The 22,535-nt window shown below is 45.8% G+C and overlaps 1 pseudogene; it reads left to right on the top strand.

Moving 5' to 3' along the window:
• Positions 1 to 20,713: 20,713 nt before the first annotated feature.
• On the top strand, positions 20,714 to 21,613 carry LOC123455532 (annotated as a pseudogene).
• Positions 21,614 to 22,535: the final 922 nt, after the last annotated feature.

Here is a 22,535-nt window from a genome sequence, read left to right on the forward strand (position 1 = left end):
TACTTGGCATGGAGGGTAATTCAGAATGTTGAGTTCACGCGCTTGAAAGACACTAATAGTGTTTCTCAGAATCTTTCACCCTTACTTATATCTATTATTGGCTACAGAGAAAATTCCAACTAGTTCAAGATTACATGTTGTCTTCCAAATTGAAAATACATATAACATTACTTTGTAGAACAGTAAACTAGTTTACATAAGTCCTAGCTGCTTAAGCAAGCATTAATGTAAGTACAGGCCCCTTCCAAAGCTACAGTAATATCGTAACTGTGCTCAATTTTGTGATTTTTCAATGAAAAAACTCAATATGCATTTGCCTATTGTCACCTCCCAAGGGAAAAAAAAAAACTGTTAAAACGCTTGCCTGCAAAATAAATTGAGAATTTGGTACATTATGGAGCTGGGCGTGGTGGCACACACCTTTAATCCCAGCTCTCAGAAGGGAGGCTGAAGTGGGAAGATCTATGTAAGTTCAAGGCCAGCTTGAGGCTGCAGAGCGAGTTCCAGGTCAGCCTGGGCTAGAGTGAGACCATACCTTGAAAACAAAAAAAGCAAGCTATGCAGCACGGAGCGTGAGGCACTGCGGCGAGGAGGCAGAGTGGTGAGTACACACCTCCACGTGCGTCCCGTCGGTGGGTAAAGGAGGCCGATGCCAGAGTCGACATGTTGTCCTGCAGCTCGCGTCAGCGGTGATGATTCTGCTGTTCTAGGCTGAGGGCTAGTGTGAGATGGAGAAAGGAACCTTCTAGTCCATCCCAAGGGCGGTAGGTGGCTTGCTTGGACTCTTAATGACAGCCGGGAGCGGAGAGCCTGGGTGACACAGAGGTGAGCTTGCTCTTGTGGGTTTGGCAGGTCCCACTGAATGTCATGCCAGAGCAAAGGTGCTCCCATAGCTATGCACAGCTCCCGAGGTGTTCCAAGTAAATCAGTGAAGTACAAGCAGAGAAATCAGATGTAGCCATTTAAAATGAGCTTTGATTGATGCCGGCCCCAATTCACCTACCAACTTTGTCATAAAAAAGCAAAGCTTGGACTGGAGAGATGGCTTAACAGTTAAGGCACTTGCCTGGGAAGCCTAAGGACCCAGTACTCACATAAGCCATATACACAAGGAGGTGCATGTGTCTGGAGTTCATCTGCAGTGGCTAGAGGCCCTGGTGCACCCATCCTCTCTCTCTCTCTCTCTCTCTCTCTCTCTCTCTCCCCCTCTCTCTCACACACACAAACAAATAATAAAATAAATATTTTTTTTAATAAGTGAAGCTTGTCCTTACCCTTACGTGCCTTTGTGTTATAAATTCTGACACTTTATTTTCATTTCCCTTTATTAAAATCTCTATTAGTTTTCTATGGAGCCATCATAGATGAGCATAAATTTTATGGCTAAAATAATCTTTGATTGTCTCTCAGTTCAAAGTCTAGGCGAGCAGGTTTTCATTCTCCGCTCAGCTCCTCACAGGCTAGACATCATTTTCCCTCCTGTGACGCAGGCCTTGGGCAGGTAACATCAGCCACTTTGTGTCTGCAAGGCAGCACTGTAAGCTCTCCTCTCCTTGCTTCGTCTCTCACGTTCTTTCCACCACCTCCTCTGCAACGGACCCTGAACCTTGGAAAGTAAAATAGAGATGTCACCTTTAATGCTGAACACTCCACTGTCACCGGTCAGCATTACGATGAGTTTTGAGTCATCCCAGTGGTCCCTGCCATCTGCCATCTGAAAAGAGACCCTTGCCTTCTTTATCTTCCCAGCACTTACCACAACCCGCAGTGTGACACACACAAGCGGATTACCATTATCTGACAGCGTTTCGGGGTTTGAGGTAACAGAATTTGAATACAGATAACAAGTCTTGGGGTTGAGACCCAAGTCTCAATGTGAAATTCACTTATCAATCACTTATGCTCTCTATACACATAGTCTAGAGATAATTTTATGCAATGTTTGAAAATAATTCTCTACATGATACAAAATTTCATGGTGTGGAATCTTCCACTTTTGTGGTATCATATCAACACCTAAAAAGCTTCACAGTCTGGGACTGGAGAGATTGCTTAGTGGTTAAGGCATTTGCTTGCAAAGCCAAAGGATTCAATTCAGGTTCAGTTCCCCAGGACCCAAGTGACCCAGATACGCAAGGTGGTGCATGTGTCTGGAGTTTTATTTTTTCTTCCCACTGTCTGAAGGCCCTGGCATGTCCATTCTCTCTCCCTCTGTCTGCCTGTCTCTTGCTCTCTCTTTCTCTCTCAAACAAATAAAGTTTCTTAAAATTGTTAAAAAAGCTTCATATATATAATCATATATATGTTTGCTCATATATTATTTGCTCATTGTCTGCCCTTCCAATTTTCACATGAAAAAGCTTCATTGAGGCATAGACTTTTTCTAGTTTATGCCTGTGGTGGTTTGATTCAGGTGTCCCCCATAAACTTAGGTGCTCTGAATGCTAGGTTCCCAGCTAATGGAGGCTTGGAATTAATACCTCCTGGTGGCAGTGTATTGTTGGGGGCAGGCTTATGGGTGTTATAGCCAGTGTCCCTTTGCCAGTGTTTGGCATACTCTCTTGTTCATGTTGTCCACCTTATGTTGGCCAGGGGGTAATATCCAACCTCTGCTCATGCCATCACTTCCCCTGCCATTGTGGAGCCTCCCCTTGAGTCTGTAAGCCAAAACAAACCTCTTTTCCCACAAGTGCTCTTGGTCGGGTGATTTCTACTAGCAATGCAAACCTCACTGCAACAACTCCCTCATCCTATGTCCCTACTGCTTAAGCTAGTGCTTGGCACATTGTAGGTGCCTGATAATAAGCATTGGTTAAATGAGTAGATAGCTGAAAGTTCTCAACCTGTCTATGCAGTAGAGGATGCACTATTTCAAGACCATAGAGTTATATGGGAAAATGTTCCAAATTTCAACCCAAGGACAGATTGCATGTATTCATTAGATGTAAATACTCACTGAATATTGGCCACCAACATCATTCAAAGAAGCTTATTCTATGTAATCAACAGAGAAGCAAAAAGAAAGAATCAAAAGAATTTCCAGGCAAGGTGGCGCACACGCCTTGAATCCCAACACTTGGGAGGTAGAGGTGGGAGGATCACTGTGAGTTTGAGGCCACCCTGAGACACATAGTGAATTCCAGGTCAGTGTGGGCTAGAGCGAAAACAAAAAGAATAGCATGCAGCCCTTCCTGCTCACTAGCCTCCCCTGGTCCCATCTCTCCTACTGTGGGAAGCAGCCAGGTCGTCATAGCAGGCGATGCACCCCACACCGTGCCCCGCACCGTTGCCTTTAGCCTCATCCTGCCCCACTCCTCCGCCCCTCCGTTCCAACTCCCTCGTCCTTTGCAGTGTCTCATGCCAGCCCGGGCCTCAGCTCAGGCTTTGCTTTATGGTTCCTCAGCCTGGACCCCTCTTTGCTGGCATCGTTCCTTGCACAGCCGATTGTCACTCACCTTCTGCTCGCTAAGTAAAGCTTTCCATGACCGCTCTACTTGAATTCAGAAAGAGCCGTTGCTCATCCATCCTCAGCCCCAAATCCTCAGGGCCTTCCTGTGGCGCTTGCTGCCATGTATCAACCTTATCTCAGGACTCATTTGCTCTTTCACAACTAGAATGAAAGAAGGGCATGCCTATTCTCTCTCCCTCTCTTTCTCTCTCCCTGCCTATTCTCTGTTAAGTAAATAAAAATAAATATTAAAAAATGATTATTATTGTATCCTAGAGAGCTGGCAAGGTTGTAATGACTAAGATGATAAATATTTTCTTCTGTAAATAATATTTTGTTTTATTTAAGGGGTGGAGAGGGAGAGAGAATGGGCACACCAGGGTATCTTGCCAGCACAAATGAACTCCAGACACATGCACCACCTGTGCATCTGGCTTACACGGGTACTGGGAAATTAAACCTGGGTCCTTTGGCTTTGCAAGCAAGCACCTTCGCTAAACCATCTCTCCAGCCCTGACTAAATATTTTCTGGATTAATTTCATCCTAACTAAAAATACTACTCCATCCCCCACTGCTATAGTCTGAGGTGAAATGTCCCCCAGTGTATGTGTTTGAACGCTTCCTGCCCATCCAGTGGAGCTGTTGTGGGAGGTGGTGAAATCAGGAGGAGATGGCCGCTGGAGTGCTGGCCTCATAGGTTATAACCTAGCCATGGCTCTTGCCGGAGCCTGCTACTTCCTGGCTGCAAAAGCAAAGCAATCAGCCATCTCAGGCTCCCGCCCCCACCATGCGGCTCCTGAACCACGGGCCAGAGTCAACCTTCTTCCCTTGTGCTGCTCTGATAGGCCCTCTGCCACAGGGATGAGGAAACTGACGAGCACACTCTCTCTGAACAAGATCTAAGAGCCCAAGAGAGCAGGTTCTGTTGTATTTTAAGAAACCTACAATCTTTATTCTTTCACAGGAAGGTATCAAGCAGCTTCTAGTGACATCTGAACCTTCTGTTGCCTTTGGAGCTGGCAGTGAGAGCAGGTGAGCGAGAGGTAACTAAGCTAATGAAAGCACTTTGTGTCACTGTTAGCCGCGGTCTGGCCTTTAGACTCATTGAGCAAGGGGCTGGGCAGAGTCCGCAGTGGTTAGAGACACTTGCTTACAGAGGGTGTCAACCCAGGTTCCGTTCCCCAGGACCCACACAGAGCTGGTTGCACAAAGTGGGGCATGTATCTAGAGTCCATTTGCAGTGGCAAGAGGCTCTGGTGCACCCATACATTCTCTCTGTCTTAAATAAAAAGAATTGTTGAGCAAAATACAAACAAGGTGTCTTGGGAATTCAAGGGGAAGGTTGTCAGAAGCTTAGGAAACCGTTGTTAGAACAGGGCCTGGGCCATCCTTGAGCTTTTGGTTTGGTCTGTGGTGTTGGGTTTGAATTGAAATACTGTCAAGAAGTGATGGGCTCTTATCCTCTGCTTGCCTAGTTTCATTTGTCCCCCTTGCGCTGTGGTTTGGATCTGGTTTCAGTGTGTCATCCAAAGGCTCAAGGGCTTGAAGTGTGCCGTGCCAAGGTGACAAAGGTTGGATGCAAGACCTTTAGTCCCTGGGGCTCCACCCATAGGAGTTAAAGCTGCTCCTGCACAGTGAGTGAATTGTTGAGACTCTCAGTTGTAATCAACTGAGGCCACACTAGGTGCATGGCCCCTCTGTACAGTCAGTTTCCTTTCCATTTCTCTGCCATGTTGTACCATATCTAAGAAAGGTCTCTCCCAATGACACCAACCAATCCCGGACTTTCAGTTTCCAAAACTGAGCTGAACAAGTGTCTTTTCTTTATTAGGTATCTAGCCTTAGGTATTCTGTTACAGTAACAGGAAACAAACCTTGCATTAATACAACTTCACATGTCACACAGGATTAAAAAATATATCTAGTTATTTAAGAGAAAATGGGCATTTCAGGGTCTCCAGCCTCTGCAAACTCCAGATGCATGCACAACCTTGTGCATCTAGGTTTTACACAGGTACTGGGGAACTGAACCTAGGTCCTTAGGCTTTACAGGAAAGCACTTTAACCACTGAGCCATCATCTCTCCAGCCCATCGCACAGGACTTTTATCTCCATGCACAACATAAGTTTATTTATTTTTTTGAGGTAGGGTCTCACTCTAGCCTAGGCTGACCTGGAACTCACAATGGAGTCTCAGAGTGGCCTTGAACTCACAGTAATCCTCCTACCTCTGCCTCCTGAGTGCTAGGATTAAAGGTGTGTGCCACCACACCTGGCTTAAAATATTTATTTTTATTTTTATTTATTTATTTGAGAGACAGAAAGAGAATGGGCACAACAGGGCCTCCAGCTACTGCAAACAAACTCCAGATGTATGTACCACCTTGTGCATCTGGCTTATGTGGTTCCTGTGGGAAAATATCTTCATTTATTGATTTGAGAAAGAGAGAAATAGGCAGAGGGATAGAAAGTGAGTATGGGCACATCAGAGCCTACTGCCAAATGAACTCCAGATGCATGTGCCACTTTATACATCTGGCTTTATGTGGGTACTGGGGAATCAAACCTGGTCTCACAGGCTTTGCATGCAAGCATCTTTAACTGCTGAGCCATCTCTCAAGCCTTGACTTTTGTTGTTGTTGTTGGTTTTTGAGGTCTTGCTCTAGCCCAGGCTGACCTGGAATTCACTATGTAGTCTCAGGGTGGCCTCAAACTCATTGAAATCCTTCTACCTCTGCCTCCCAAGTGCTGGGATTAAAGGCATACACCACCACGCCAGTCAGCATGACTTTATTTCAATGAGCTAGCTGCACATGGGACATGCTAGTGGATTCTAAAGAGTGGCTGAACAATGACCCTCATTTTGGGTTTCCAATAAGGCTCAAGCATGAACAACAGGCCTCAGCTTGCCTGAGTCTCTCCCTAATAGCACAACAGGAGCTCAGCACATTTCACAAGCCTCAGACAGCTGTGGGACTGGGCTCAGACAGAGGTAGATTCTCCAGAACTCACCCAGTCAGAGCCTAGCTCAGCATGTGATGTCTTCCTCCTGTCAAATTAAGAAGCTCTTATTCAGTCTCTACTTGATGCTGTAGGAGGTGAGGTCATTTGGATAGACCAGGCAGGCTAAAATGTTTGGTTCGTGTCCTGTCAACTTCTAAAGGTAAGTTGTTTATATGACATGTCTAGGAAAGACAAAACTAAAAGGCCAGAATGCATCAGAAGTTTCCTGGGGTGGTGGGGTAATAGCAGAGGTTGGCTGCAAATGTTCACAAGGGAATTTGATATAAACCTTCTAGAACTGTAATATGGGGATAGTTGACTAACAGTATAAACTTATGAACACTCATTAAAATCTACAATGAAGGGGATGAATTTTAACAGTTCAATTTATAATAGCATCAGAAAGAATAAAATATTATGAACAAATTGAACCAGGGAGGTTCAAGGCTTGTACCTGGAGACTAACATATTTCTAGAAGAAATGGGGGGAAAATGCCTAAACAATGGACTTCTAAGCACTTCTCTTAATGTTCATACCCATATATTAATGGTACTCTCACTTTTGTTAGAGAACCTTCTGTTTTCAGATGGCAGCGACTTTGGAATGACTCAGAAGGCACCATGATGCTGAGAAGTAACAGAGTGCTCAGCACTAAAAGATCTCAATCACACCTTGTAAGGCTCAGGGTCCATTGCAGAAGAGGTGGTGAAAAGAATGTAAGAGCTAAAGGGAGGGAAGGACTCCTTACAACGTGATTACAACAGACACAAAATGGCCTGGATATCCATGACCTCACAGTGCCTGACACTACCTACACAAGACCATCATAATAGGAGGAAAAGATCATGACATCAAAAGAAAAGAGAGACTGTTTGAGAGGGAGAGGGGATGTGATGCAGAGTGGAGTTGCAAAGGGGAAAGTGGGGGGAGGAGGGAATTACCATGGTATATTGTTTACAATTATGGAGGTTGTTAATAAAACACACACACACACGTATTTAAGTTAAAAAAGAAAAATGTGAATTGAGACAGGAGACACCACTCCTTACCTGGCAGGATGTCTGGAAAACAAAGCAAAATGGGAGACAAGCGTGGAGGAGAACGTGCAGCACTCGAGGCCCTCACACGCCGCTGGTGCGCGTGGACAGCGCTGAACGGAACAGCTGGGGCTTCTCACAAAGCAAAATGCGGAAGTGCCGTCGGCCCTGGAAGTCACCTCTATGGGCGTACGCACGAGCCCGGAAGGCGCCTGCATGCTAACGTGCAGTGTGCACTGAAGCACTGTTCGATGCTGCAGAAGATGCAAACTGCCCAAATGTTAGTCAGTAGATGACCTGGTAAGTACAAAGTGTGGCATGTGGGCTGGAGAGAGGCTGAGTGGTGAAGGTGCTTGCCTGCAAAGCCTAAGGAGAAGGTGCTTGACTGCAAAGCCCAAGGACCCAGGTTTGATTCTCCAGAATCCACATAAGACAGATACACATGATGGTGCATGTATCTGGAGTTTGTTTGCAATGGCTAGAGAGCCCCTGGCGTGCCCATCTGTCTGTCCCTCTCTCTCTGTCATATAAATAAATGAATAAAATATTTTTAATATAGTATATACGCACAAATGGATATTATTCAGTCATAAAAAGAAATGGCATTGGCTTGGAGCAGAACTCAGTGTCACTGTGCTTATCTAGCATGCCTGGGGCTGGGAGTTCCAGTCCCACAACAGTAGATGATGGATAAAATAAGCAGCAAGAAATGAACAAGGAGGGCTGGAGAGATGGCTTAGCAGTCGAGCACTTGCCTGTGAAGCCTAAGGAGCCCAGTTCCAGGCTTGATTCCCCAGGAACCACGTTAGTCAGATGCACAAGGGGACACATGCATCTGGGGTTCATTTGCAGTGGCTGGAGGCCCTGGCACGCCCATTCTCTCTCTCTACCTCTCTCTATCTGTCTCTTTCTCTCTGTCTGTCGCTCTCAAATAAATAAATAAAAACAACAAATTTTTTTAAAAAAAGAAATGAACAAAGAAAACAAAAAGAAATTAAGTTCTGATACTTGCTACAACATAGGTGAACCTTGAAAATACTAAGTAAAATTAACCAGACACAAAGAGACAAATGTTGTATAATTGCACTTTGCTTAAAACATGTAAACTAGGAAAATTCATAGAGATGGAAAGTAGATTAGATCTAGGAATTATGGTATACACCTTTAGTTCCAGCACTCAGGAAGTTGAGTCAGGATGATCTTGAGTTTGAGGCTAGCCTGGGCTATATAATGAGATTCCCCTTGCCTCATCAGAAATTTTAAAAGAACAAAAGGGAAAGAAAAAGAGAGAGAGAGAAGAAAAGTACCTATAAGTTTCCAAGGTCTAGAAGAAGCAGGAGTAAAGTTTTTGTGGAATGGTGACCGTATCTCTGTTGGGGATAAAGAAAAGAGTTTGGAAGTCATAGTGTGATGGACTTAAAACATTGTGGCTGTAATTAACTATGGAAATAGTAGAGACTTACAGATAGCTAAAATGACAATTTTTATGTTACTTGTATTTCACTAGAATTTTATAAAAACAAGCAAGTTACCTTAGCAAAATGACAAATTCTAATTTAAAAAAAAAAAAACAGACCACATACTGTGTTCAAAATGTTACCTGGTTTTAACAGTCTTAAACAAACTTCACCCTATAATCATATAAAACTTCTCATTGGTGGAAGACCACTTAAAGCTGGCTAGCTCTTTAAAAAACAGGGTACAGATAAAAATGTTTATATGGGGGTTGGAGGGATGGCTTAGCAGTGAAGGCGTTTGCTTGCAAAGCCAAGGGATCCAGGTTCAATTCCCCAGGATACACATTAGCCAGCTGCACAAGGTGGCACATGCATCTGGAGTTTGCATACAGTGGCTGGAGGCCCTGGCATGCACATTCTCTCTTTCTCTCTCTCTGTGTCCTCCTTTCTTTCTGCCAAATAATTAATAATAAAATATTTTTTATAAAAGAATACTTACAAGGAGGGTTACCTTAAACCATAAAGGTCCTTTCATTTCCTATCACAGGGACAGCAATCTTTTAAGCAAGAAAATGTATTTCCTGAGAGAGAGAGAGAAGACAATTCTCTCCATTGAAAAATAGTTACTGTTCTGGTATGCTGCCGGCCTCCCCCCACCAAAAAAATGTCATGAAGACAGAAGCTGTTGGAATTTTCCATGGGCATGAATGACAAAAATTAAAAATAAAAGACACCAATTAAAACATTTTTTCTAGTCATTAAAACAAATATGCCCAAGACACTGCCAGTAATATTCAGATGTCAGCCAACAGATGACAAAATCACAAATTCCTGCTAGAGTTTCTTTTTCACCCTCTTCGCTGCCAACACTTGCCTTTTGAGCGCTGTGACGGCCGTGATGCCTGTGGAGGTCTGTTCCCAGCTGACAGACAAGGAGATCAAGTGTCGGGCTCAAAGAAGGAACTGTGGCTCCTTGCTGTCAGTCGCCCTTAAGGACCCTGGGGTCATCTGCTCCACATGGTGGGGTCATGATAGTAACAACCTTATTTTCTCTTCTCGCTCCCTGTTTTTTGTTGTTTTGAAACAGAGGCCAGACTGGCCTCGAACTCACTCTGTAACTCCTGGAGGTTTGAATGAGTTGTCCCCCATAAACTTATGGCTTGGTCTCCAGCTGACGGCAGCTGGGGAGGTGGAGCCTGGCTGGCGGTGGTGTTGACAGCTCAGGGTCGCTGTAACCAGGCCCCCCTTGCCCGAGTTCCGTTCACTCGCTTGCTGCTGTTCCCAGTGCTGTGGCAGAGGTGCTGCCCAGCCTCCACCCTTCCATCGTCCTGCCACCATGGAGCTTCCCCTGGAGACTGTAAGCCAAAATCAACACCTTTCCTCCTATCACCTGCTTTTGACCCAATGCTTTGTCTTTGCAGCAGGAAGATAATCACAATAGTAGCTGAGGCTGGCCTTGAACTCTGGATTCTTCTGTCTTTACCTCCCAAGAGCTAGGATCCCAGGGGTAGACCACTACACTTGGCTGTGCTTACCATTGCTATGTTACAGTATCCCTTTTGTAGGTTTCAGATGATTTGAAATTACCTAAGAAACTGGACATTTATTTCATATTTAAATAGACTTTTCAGACTGGGGATGTAGGGCAGTGGTAAAGTGTGTGCACAGCATGAAGCTCAATAGTCTCCAATATCGAAAACAAAATAGCTTTTCAGCCAGGCATGGTGGCACACGCCTTTAACCCCAGCACTTGGAAGGCAGAGGTAGGAGGATCGTCATGAATTTGAGGCCACCCTGAGACTACAGAATGAATTCCAGGTCATCCTTGGCTAGAGAAATATCCTACCTTGAAAAATATATATATAAGGGTTGGAGAGGTGGCTTATCAGTTGAGGTGCTTGCCTGTGAAGTCTAAGGACCCAGGTTCAAATCACCAGAGCCCACATAAGCCAGATGCACAGGGTGACATATGCATCTAGAGTTCATTTGCAGTGGCTAGAGACTTTGGCACTCTCTCTCTCTCTCTCCCTCCCTCCTTCTCTCTCTCTCTCTCTCATAAATAAGTAAATGGGCTGGAGAGATAGCTTAGTGGTTAAGGCACTTGCCTGTAAAGCCAAGGACCCAGGTTCAACTCTTCAGAAACACCATAAGCCAGATGTACAATGTGATGCATGTTCACGAGGTCACTCATGCGTACAAGATGGCACATGTGTCTGGAGTTTGATTGCAGTGGTTAGAGACCCTGGTGCACCAGTTCTCTCTCCTTGTATCTCTCTCATAAATAATAAATAAATAAAAATCAAATATATTTAAAAAAAACAAAATAACTAAATAAAAATAAATAAATTTTTCATGTCTTGTATATTTATTCCTAACTTTGCACTAAAGATTATGGAACTGGGTTGGAAAACAAGAACTCCTGCCCTGTTGCTTTACCCTGATACCTGAAGAGTAGAAGCTATAACAAAGTTAAATGAGAATTGTGCTCATTCAAAATTTGTTATGTTGAAGCCCTAACTGCAAAGACCTCAGAATCTAGCATATTTGGAAATAGGGTCTTTTAAGTTGTAATCAATTTACGGTCGCTAGGTAGGCTCTTTAATCCCAGCACTCAGGAGGCTCAGTGAGTAGGAAGATCCCTGGGAGGTCAAAGCCGGTCTGGGCTAAAGTAAGACCCTGACTTGAAAAATCTAGTAAAATAAAATAAGGTCATTAGGGTGTGGACCCTTATGGGAAGAGCAGTACAGCTGGCCATGGAGGTGCAGGCCTTTAATCCCAGTACTCTGGAGGCAGAGGTAAGAGGATCGCCATGCGTTCAAGGCCACCCTGAAACTGCATAGTGAATTCCAGGTCAGCCTGGGCTAGAGGGAGACCCTACCTCAAAAAAGAGGGAGGGAGGGAAGTACAGGGGCTGGGAGAGGAATCAGCAGTAACGCCCAGCCTGCCGACGCGAGGCAGAAAGCAAGCCTCTCTGTGATCTTCACGAGCCCGAGCTGACCACAGCCAACAGGAGCAGGCCTGTCCCAGAGGAGGTGGAGAAGAGCGCAACACGTGATGGTTGTGCTCTGGCCTCCAGATCCACGCCCATACGCACACACAAATAAACCAGTTAATTTTTTAAAAAGAAGTGTCACCACATTCAGACACAGCGCAAACACCAGGAGACACACAGGGAGAGGGTGCTCACCTGGAAGTCAAGGAGAGAGGGCTCAGAGGAAACCAGCGCCTTGACCTCAGCGTCCACCCTCTGGAGCCACCCAGCCTGTGACACTTCAGAATGGTCTCCGCATGCAAATGCAACGAGGAAGAGATGTACTGGGGGAAAGACGCACGGAGGAAGCAGGGAGAGGAGGCAAGGTCGTGGGAGAGGGGGGACTAGGTCGGAGGATGGCCGCTGCAGCATTGCCTGGGAGTCCCGGGTGATCACACCCTGATGAAACTCGGACCTCAACTGAAAGGCACAGGGCCGGGCAAGAACGCTTCGAGAGAACACAAGGCTGGCCCGGCAGACAGCCCTTCCCGCTCCCCCCTCGGTCCGCTGAAGGGGAGCCCAGGCGACCCACCACTATGGCGTGTTCACGGGGTGACAGACTTTCCTTGACCTTTGCCTTCCCAAGGCCCCTTCTCTTCGCTAGAGCACAGAGAAGCAGGAAGCTAGCGCCGGCTGGAGGTTACCAGACAGCAAGCAGAGAATGCCAGGCCATTGGAAAATAAGACATTTGCCCTTGTTTCAAGAATTAAAGCTGCTATTCAAAAAACTTGAAGGGCCAGGCTTGGTGACACATGCCTGTAAACATGGCATTCAAGAGGCTGAGGCAGATGGACTCAAGGCCAGCTTGGGCTACACAGTTCAACACCAACCTGAAATACCCAGTAAAACTGCCTCAAATAATGACATGAAAACAATAAATGAATGAAGGTTTCAACAGAAGACTCCTGTGTTCCCATAACAATGTGCCATTCCTCTTCTGCGAATCCTTCTCCCTGCCCACTTTAGTGAGCTTCAGCTCTCCCAGAGAACCATGTGAACACAAACCAAACCCACACACATGAACACGCGTGCTCTCACAGTACAATAGTGCATTTGTACATCTTCAAACATAGTGTTACACTTGGGCATAGAGCTGCACACCTGTAATTCCAGAGCTTGGGAAGCTGGCACAGGAGAATTGTGAGTTTTGAGTCTGGCCTGAGCTACATGGCAAGACCCTATTTCAAAAAATGAACACATCATAACATTAGAACAAAAGCCAACATAAGTAAATGCAAATAGAATTGCTAGCCTCTGTTCCGGGCTCCACTTTGGAGACCACCGTCTTCTTGGGGAAAGTCTAGAACAGTGTAAAGCAGCCTTCACGTTCTGGGGTTGTCCTCCTCTCTGCTCCATATTTCGGCCTCTGCCTGAACACCCCACCTCCTGTTCTTTCAGCACGTTACAACCACTCATGTCTCCACACGGTTTCCTCTTTCTGAAACGCTCTCCTTGTCTCACCTTCCTGGCCACCTGCTCTTTTCCCGGGACTATAATGACGTGGCTCAGCCCCTGGGAAGGAGGCTGTTGGGGTTAGGACTGAGCGATTCTCTTGTCAGCTCTTGTAGCCTCGTCTCCCTGGGCTGGCTGCCTTCAGAGCGCTCCTTCCCTGCACCGTACACTTCTGTTCGCATAGCTGCATTCCCACTTGATGGCAGGAATTGCATATGGCTTAAAATTGCCACCCCAGCCATTATCACAGAAACATCTTGGCACTTGCTGGCCATTCAGTCAACTTTCGATTAATGAATGCTTGCAGAGTCCATTTTCACAAGACCCCCAAGCATGTACAATGTAAGGTGTTCACAATGAACTAGATAATTACAATGTGTGGCTACTCTGCTTGTCATGTATATACCTCATTCAAAGAAAGGCCACCAAGGCATTACTAGCAGAGATGATGGACTTCTTAAGTGTATGGTCCGTAATTCAACAATAGATGAACTGCTTCACAACACTAAGACAACTAATAAGAACATAGGTTCTTCTGTGGTGAGCCTGCAGCTAAGAAAATGTGTGTGTGTGTGTGTGTGTGTGTGTGTGTGTGTGTGTGTGTACATGCGCACATGTGGTATGTGCATATGTGTAGCCAATTTTGCATAGCCAATTTTGGCATCGCTATTCATACTTTCTCACCCTGACCCGTATTTGTAACACCAGTGACAGCATTATAGTCTGTCTTGTGTTTTGTGCTACTGTAACCGAGTAGTTGAGGCTAGGTAACTTATGAAGCACAGAGATTTATTTCTCACAGTTCTGGAGGCTGGGAAATTCAGGGCTATGGGGCCTAAAGTTGATGAACCTTCTTGCAGCATCACTCTATGGAAAAGGAGGAAGGGAAAGAGAGCCCACATGTGTGCATGCATATGAGACCGAGACAGAAAGAGAAGAGAGGAGAGGGAGAGAGACAGAGGGAGACAGGAGAGGGAGACAGAGACACATTCAGAGAGAGAGAGAGAGAGAGAGAGAGAGAGAACTGATCTTGAATCCCACTCTTGAGATAACCTACCTACTCCCACAATAAGGAAGGAAATTCTGTCATATCCTACAAAATGTTTAAGCCTAAAAGACATGACTTCCTCGGCGTCCTGACAGCTCAAGAGAGACACTTCACACTGACGTTCATAGTGAGAAATGGGAGCAGCCAGCACCCTGAGCAGGACTCACAATTCCTGGTGGTAGCTGAGCCTACACCTTGCTTTTACAGATGGAAAAACGGGGCTTGGAAAGGACAGGTAATTTAGCTTTGGTCATCCATCTCAGTGGGAAGGTTGGAGCAGATCCCGTTACTTTCAAAGGCTGAACTTCCCTCTAAGCTGTACCACACTAGCCAATATGGGCAATTAACTGGTGTGTGAACAGTGGGCGCTGGGCGGCCTCTCCTTGTTAAGCACCTGTGGTGAGCAGGGAGAGCTCTAGCTGCAGTGATGTGAGCAGATTGCCATGGAGACGCTTGGACTGTCACTGGTTAAAACAGGACGTCCTGGGAAGCGCAAGTAGCTCAGTGGTATGACACATGATTGTCATGCTCAAAGCTCTGGTTTGATCCCCAGCAGTAAAGATGAGGAAAGGAAAGAGAGAAGTAGCAGAAAAAGAAGGAGAAAGAGAAGGGAAGAAGAAAGCAAAGAGAGGAGAGAGAAGAGAGGAGAGATTTAGGAAAACTGCACTTACATTTTTTAATGTTTTATTTATTTATTTAGAGGGAGAAAAGGAGATAAAGAATGAGTGCATCAGGGCCTGTAGCCCCTGTAAGTGAACTCCAGATGTATGTGCTACTTGTGCATCTGGCTTATGTGGATTCTGGGGAATCAAACCTGGGTCTTCAGCTGTCACAGGCAAGCACCTTAACCACTAAGCCATCTCTCCACCCCAGAAAAATGGCACTCTTCAAACTTGAGCTAACCTCAGAATCACCTGGAGAGTTTGTTAAAACGCAGACTGTGGAGCTCAGTGAGAAAGTGCTGGTCTACCAAGCACAGGGCAGATTGTGGTAATAACTGTCACTGTTGCAAGTTCACAGGACTGTGTGGCTCCGGCCTGACATCGAGCTTCGGGAGGTTGTGAGAGAGAGGAACATGGGCAGACCAATAGGTCTGTTTACACATCACCTTCAAGCAGAGACCAGGGCAGTGCTTATCCGCCGCGACCTTTGCTTTAGTTTGTGACAGGAAATGACTCCTGAGTGTGCCGACAGAAAAAAAAAAGCAGCAGTTAGTTGCTACTTACAGCAGGCTAATCTGCTGGGGTGAAATCAAAGAATGGCTTTATTGCAAAGGATTTACTTTGTGAGGATGAAGATAAGACTCACAGAAATAATAGTTGGATCATCAACAATTAAAAATTATTCAAGCCGGGTGTGATGACGGCACATGCCTTTAATCCCAGAAGATGGGAGGTAGAGGTAGGAGGTTCACCAAGAGTTCAGACAGGAGGATCACCAAGAGTTCAAGGCCAGCCTGGGACTACAGAGTGAGTTCAGGTCAGCTTGGGCCAAAGTGAAACCCCACCTTGAAAACACCAAAACAAAAATAAATCAATCATCTTATGATGCAAGTGACTTTTTTGTTTGTTTTATTTTGTTTTTGGTTTTCAAGGTAGGGTCTCACTCTAGCTCAGGCTGACCTGGAATTCACTATGTAGTCTCAGGGTGGCCTCGAACTCATGGTGATCCTCCCACCTTTGTCTCCTAAGTGCTGGGATTAAAAGTGTCCGCCACCATGCCTGGAAACACGGGATTCCTTTGATTAAAAAACCATTTTATTTATTTATTTGCATGAAGAGAGAGACAGACAGAGAGAAAGAATGGGAGCACTAGGGCCTTTAGCCACTGCAAACTCCAACTGCATGTGCCACTCTGTGCATCTGGCTTTACATGAGTACTGGGGAATCAAAATCAAACCTAGGTCATTAGGCTTTGCAGGCAAGCACCTTAACCACTGAGCCATCTCTCCAGACCCACTGCAAGTGATTTCTGCAATCGTTCATTTATTTAATTAATTGGACAACTAATTGGAAGTATACTATGTGCTGGAACAATATGAAGTGTTAAGTATCTAAAAAATAGATACTTAAATAATTCATTTAAAAATGGGCTGGAGAGATGGCTTAGTGGTTAAAGTGCTTGTCTGCAAAGCCTAAGGACCCAGGTTTGATTCCTCAGTACCCACGTAAACCAGATCCACAAGGTGGCACATGCGTCTGGAGTTTGTTTGCAGTGCCTAGAGGCCCTGGAGCACCCATTTTCTCTATCTGACTCTTTCTCCCTCCCTCTCTCTCAAATAAGTACATAAAATATTTAAAACAAAACAGGGCTGGGATGTAGCTAAGGGGAAGAGCGCTTGCCGAGCTTGCCCTGGGTTCAGCCCCAGCTCCATAAACAAACAGTGGATAAAACTGTAAAGTAATTAATATGCTCTGTCGTGGAGCACAGAGACAAAGACTGAACCGATTAAGAAAAGTGACGTCACAGAATGCTGAGTGTGATGGGAAAGGCGAAGTCAAGGGGCTGGGGCACGGCCGCTGAGGGCACTTGCTTAGCATGTGCAGGCTCATGGGATCGACCCCAGTGTCACAAGGACAGAGCAGGAGGAGGTGGGATTACAAGGCGGTGGGACTGGGCTGTGATTCTGAAGAGAATCCGGAAGCAGGCTGTTTTCAAAAGAGAAATTTGGAGTGAGACCTGAAGGAGGTAAAGGAATGAGTTGAATAGGAATCTGAAAGAAAGACATTCTAAGGAGAAAGACCAGCCTGGGCAAATCCTCCCCAGGAGACAGGCCAGGGGACTGGGGCGGGTGGAGTGAGGGGCGCAGCGGGAAGTGAAAATGGAGAAGCGGGGTTGGTGGGGGTGGCTGTGGGGCACACGAGCAGTTCTTTGACGCTTTTGTGGAAGTCACTCGAACAGTGCAGGATCCTCAGCTATGATTTGCCTATGGTCTACATTTGTTTTTATTATTTTATTTTTGAAGAAGAGCCTCACTCTAGCACAGGCAGACACTGAACTCACTCTGTACTTCAGTCTTGCCTCCCACTCATGTTGATCCTCCTACCTTAGCCTCCCGAGTGCTGGCATTAAAGGCATGTGCCACCATGCCCAGCTATGGCCGACATTTGTTGACTGCCAGTGTCATAAAGGTGTCAACAGACGGAGCTGGAAAGATTGCTCAGTGGTTAAAGGAACTTGTTTGCAAAGCCTCCCTGCCCAGGTTTAATTCCCCAGCCACCCACATAAAGCCAGACACAAAAAGTGGTGCACGTGTTATTTTCAGGAGTTAGAGGCTCTGGCACACCCATCAGCCTGTCACCCTAACACACACACACACACACACACACACACACACACACACACACACACACACGTTCAAGTAAACAGTTTTTTAAAAGATGTCAACTGAATGTGGTACAAACTGTGTCTGAGCAGCTGACCCACTCCTAAGAGGAAATGTATCCACAAAAATTTAGAACACAGGGCAGGGCCACAGACCCCAGCAAAGGGGACAGTCACCACGGCTGAGGTCATCAGGGCCGTGGGATGCAGCTAAGGAGCGGGTAGCGGGGCAGGAGGAGGGCGCGAGGGCGGAGCGCTGGGAGCAGCCGCAGAGCGCAGAGCGCAGAGCGCAGCCGGCCGCGGGGTCCACGGGCCTTCGACGACAGCGCCCCGCACTAAGGGAAGCTTTTCTAAGAAATGTGAGTTGTTTATGTGAGCACAGAAATCAATCATTAGGTAGAAAGTTACTCTGGGCAATGAACACTCATTTAGGATATTTTTTCTTTGTTATCTTTTTCGGTTTTTAAAATAATTTTAAAACTTTAAATTGGAAACTGAGCATAATGGCTCATGCCTTCAATCCCAGCACTCCAGAGGTTGAGGAAGGAAGGGAATTGCTATGAGTTCGTGGCCAGCCTGGGCTAGAGTGAGACCCTGCTTCAAAAAAAAAAAAAAAATTTTGAGCCGGGCTTGGTGGCGCACGCCTTTAATCCCAGCACTCGGGAGGCAGAGGTAGGAGGATCACCTTGAGTTCAAGGCCACCCTGAGCCTACAGAGTTAATTCCAGGTCAGCCTGGACCAGAGTGAGACCCTACCTCGAAAAACCAAAAAAAATAAATAAATAAATAAATAAATAAATAAAAATAAAAAATTCTTTTTAACTGGGTGTGCTGACATACACCTTTTGTCCCAACACTCAGGAAGCAGAGGTAGTAAGTGAGTTCAAGGCCAGCCTGGGAGTCCAGGGTAAGTTCCAGGTCAGCCTGGGCTAAAGTGCAACATACTTGATAAAAACAAAAACAATTTTTAAAAATTAGGATTTAAAAGTATCATGCAATGTGAAATTTGCCATTTTGATCATTTAAAGTAACTTTTGGGAGCAGAGCATGGTGGCGCATGCCTTTAATCCCAGCATTGGGGAGGCAAAGGTAAGAGGATCATCATGAGTTTGAGGCTACCCTGAGACTACATAGTGAATTCCAGGTCAGCCTGGGCTAGAGTGAGACCCTACCTCGAAAAACAAAATACAAAAAACAAACAAGCAAAAAAAGAAAGTAAGTTTTGGTAGTTTCAGTAATGTTGAGTAATCCATGTGACAGGATGACAGGATTTCCTATTTGATGCTGGATAATATTCTACTAGATATATATCCTATTTTGTTTATTCATTCATCTATCCATAGATACTTTAATTGCTATTATGAATCATGTAGTTATGAATATACATACTCAAATATATCTGAGAGATTCCTTCTTCCCTCTCTCTCTTTCTCTCTCTCTCTCGCTCGCTAGTTTTCTTTCTGACTTGCTTGCTATACTAGCTTAGTTGCTTTCCTTACCATTTCTGTTGGTGTTTGGTTGGTTGGTTTTGGATGCTACAGTTGAAATTCAGGGACCTGCAAATGCTAAGTAGGCACTCTATTTCAAAGCTCCATCCCACTGCAGTGCTTTTTCAATACACTGGTTAGTCTGCACTTTATAATAGCTTGTTTGACTTATGATTTTTAGACCTCATGATGGTATAAATACAAGACACAGTCAAATGTACTTTGGATTTTGATGTTTTACCAAACTATTGGAAGGCAATCTAATACTGTTTCTGTGACACTAAGCAGAGGCAGGGACATCTAGTCAGCTCCATGATCGAGACAGGGAATATCCACACTTTATGGCATGCTGTGGAGCTCAAGTGTTCGGTAGGTTAAGTCACTGACTGTACTTTTGACTTACAGGGTCTGTAATGTAGCCTGGGCACGGGTGGTGGGGCATAGTCGTGATCCCAGCATTTAGAAGGTGGAGGCAGAAAGATCAGTTCAATGTCATCCCCTGCTACATAGTAAGTTCAATGTCAGCCTGAGCTACATGAAACTTCATACCCAAAAGAAAAAAAAGATCCCCACCTCATACTCAGCCTGGGTTTATCAGATCTTTACCCCATCATATGTCAAAGAGCATGCATATCCAGGAATGAGATTGGATCATATCATAGGTTATATTTTTAACTTCTTGAGGAGTCATCATGTTGTTCCCTAGTTACTACACTGTTTTACATTTTAATGTTGGAAAGCAACAGTGCACAAGTGTTGTAACTTATCCCCATCCCCCTTAACACTTACTGATGTTTTCTGTTTTTTTGTTTTTATGGAAGCAATGGTAAGAGGTATACGATTTTGTTTGGACATTGTTTTCTCTGTAGTTTTCCTTTCCCCATATCCCTGTGCTCTTTCAGTTGGCAGTTTCTATCAGGAAGGCTAAGCACAGCTCTGCATCTTTGCTGGGCATGGTGAGCACACGTCTTGTTGATAGTTTAAGGAGCTCTAACCACACCCTGCTGGAAGCTGAAGGAGAGGGCTGCCTCCAAGGCAAAGTGAAAGCGATTTGGAGCAGGTCACTACTTGGCCAGAACATTGGTTTTGGTCTCTGTAAGGATCCATATTTACAGTGCCTCCGATTTTTATTGTTTGACCCTTAAGATGTGTCTCCAGATGATAAGAGAAGGAATTCTGGGCAGTGCTGGGCGGAGCGGGAAGAGGATGACATGAAAGGCAGTTGTCTTTCAGTCCTGCTCCCTGATGCCCTCCCTTCTTCCTCTGAACTCCCCTCACTGAGATCCACTTCATGACCAGGTCCTTGCCAAGTATTGAGCTCTGTTTTGAATAACGTCTTTGATTTTTCCCCCTTCTGACCTTTTCCTTTTTTCAAACTGCTAGTTAAGAGTTCCAGGCCAAGCTTCTTCCTCGGGAAAACACCAAATGGCGGATGACGCCGGCGCAGCGGGAGGCCCGAGGACCCGGGCGGGCCTGGGAGGCCGCGGCGCTTCCGTGGAGGCTCCGGCAGCGGCTCCGGTCTCCGGGTCGCGGTCGTGGGCGTGGCGTGGTCGGGCGAGGCCGCGGGGCTCGTGGAGGCAAAGCCGAAGACAAGGAGTGGATCCCCGTGACTAAGCTGGGACGCCTGGTCAAAGACATGAAGATCAAGTCCCTGGAGGAGATCTATCTGCTCTCCCTGCCCATCAAGGAGTCTGAGATTATTGATTTCTTCTTGGGCGCGTCCCTTAAGGATGAAGTTTTGAAGATCATGCCAGTGCAAAAGCAGACTCGCGCTGGTCAGCAGACCAGGTTCAAGGCTTTTGTTGCCACTGGGGACTACAACGGTCACGTCGGCCTGGGTGTCAAGTGCTCTACGGAGGTAGCCACTGCCATCCGAGGGGCCATCATCTTGGCCAAGCTCTCCATTGTGCCTGTCCGGAGAGGCTACTGGGGGAACAAGATGGGCAAGCCCCACACAGTCCCCTGTAAAGTGACAGGCCGCTGTGCTCTGTGCTGCTGCGCCTTATCCCTGCCCCCAGGGGCACTGGCATTGTCTCTGCCCCCGTGCCCAAGAAGCTGCTGCTGATGGCTGGTATTGATGACTGCTACACTTCAGCCAGGGGCTGCACTGCCACCCTGGGCAACTTTGCTAAGGCCACTTTTGACGCCATCTCTAAGACCTACAGCTATTTGACCCCCGACCTCTGGAAAGAGACTGTGTTCACCAAGTCTCCTTACCAGGAATTCACTGACCATCTTGTGAAAACCCACACCAGAGTCTCAGTGCAGAGGACCCAGGCTCCAGCTGTGGCTACCACATCACGGTTTTATACAGAAAAAAAATAAAAGTGGATTAAGCCTGCTAAAAAAAAAAAAAAAAAAAAAAAAAAAAAAGAGTTTCAGGCCAAATTCTGCCCTTGGTTGCTATTTCTATGGCATATGGACTGTACACATAAGCAAACACTGACAGTGAGTCTGTTACACACTTTTAATAACAACTTTTGGGTGCCATCCTTCTTGTATCGTAGAAGATGTCTGCACAACTGTTCATGTGATCCGCAAACCCTGCGATAGACAAAGCAGGAATCCCTGGCTCTGGTTCACAGGCAAAGAAGCAGCCAAGACCCATAGGTGGAGGTTGTTGGTCCAAGGCCACCCAGGCATAGATGGAACTCGAGCCCAGATGTTCTGATTCTTGAGTCTGTGCCAAGAAGGGTTTTGTTTTGTTTTGGTGATGATGAAGTTCTAAATAAACATAGAAATATAGAACAGAGACAACCTGGTGGTTAAAGGCACTTGCTTGCAAAGCCTGTCTTCCCAGGTTCAATTCCCCAGCACCCACATAATATCAGATGCAAAAAGTAGTGCATGTGTCTTTCATTCGTAAGCCATTGTTAAGAGATCCCGGAGCATGAGTGTGCATGCATGCGTGCACACACACACATTTTCAAAAAGATCAGTCAGGCTGGGCATGGTAGCACACACCTTTAATCCCACCACTCAGGAGGCAGAGGTATGAGGATTGCTGTGAGTTCAAGGCCAGGCTGAGACTACATAGTGAATTCCAGGTCAGCCTGGGCTAGAGGAAGACCTACATCAGAAGAAAAGATCAATTAGTAAAATATTTCTATGTGTAGAGCTTCCGAAAAGTCTGAAAGGTTAAAAAAATCATAATCAAGTGAAAGGAACCAATTTGTGACATTCAAGACACAAGTAAAACTTTTACAGAAATATTGGGAAGGAAAAAAATAGATGCTGAGGTTAATCC

This window comes from Jaculus jaculus, chromosome 17 (genome assembly GCF_020740685.1).
Source record: "Jaculus jaculus isolate mJacJac1 chromosome 17, mJacJac1.mat.Y.cur, whole genome shotgun sequence".
NCBI lineage: Eukaryota > Metazoa > Chordata > Mammalia > Rodentia > Dipodidae > Jaculus > Jaculus jaculus.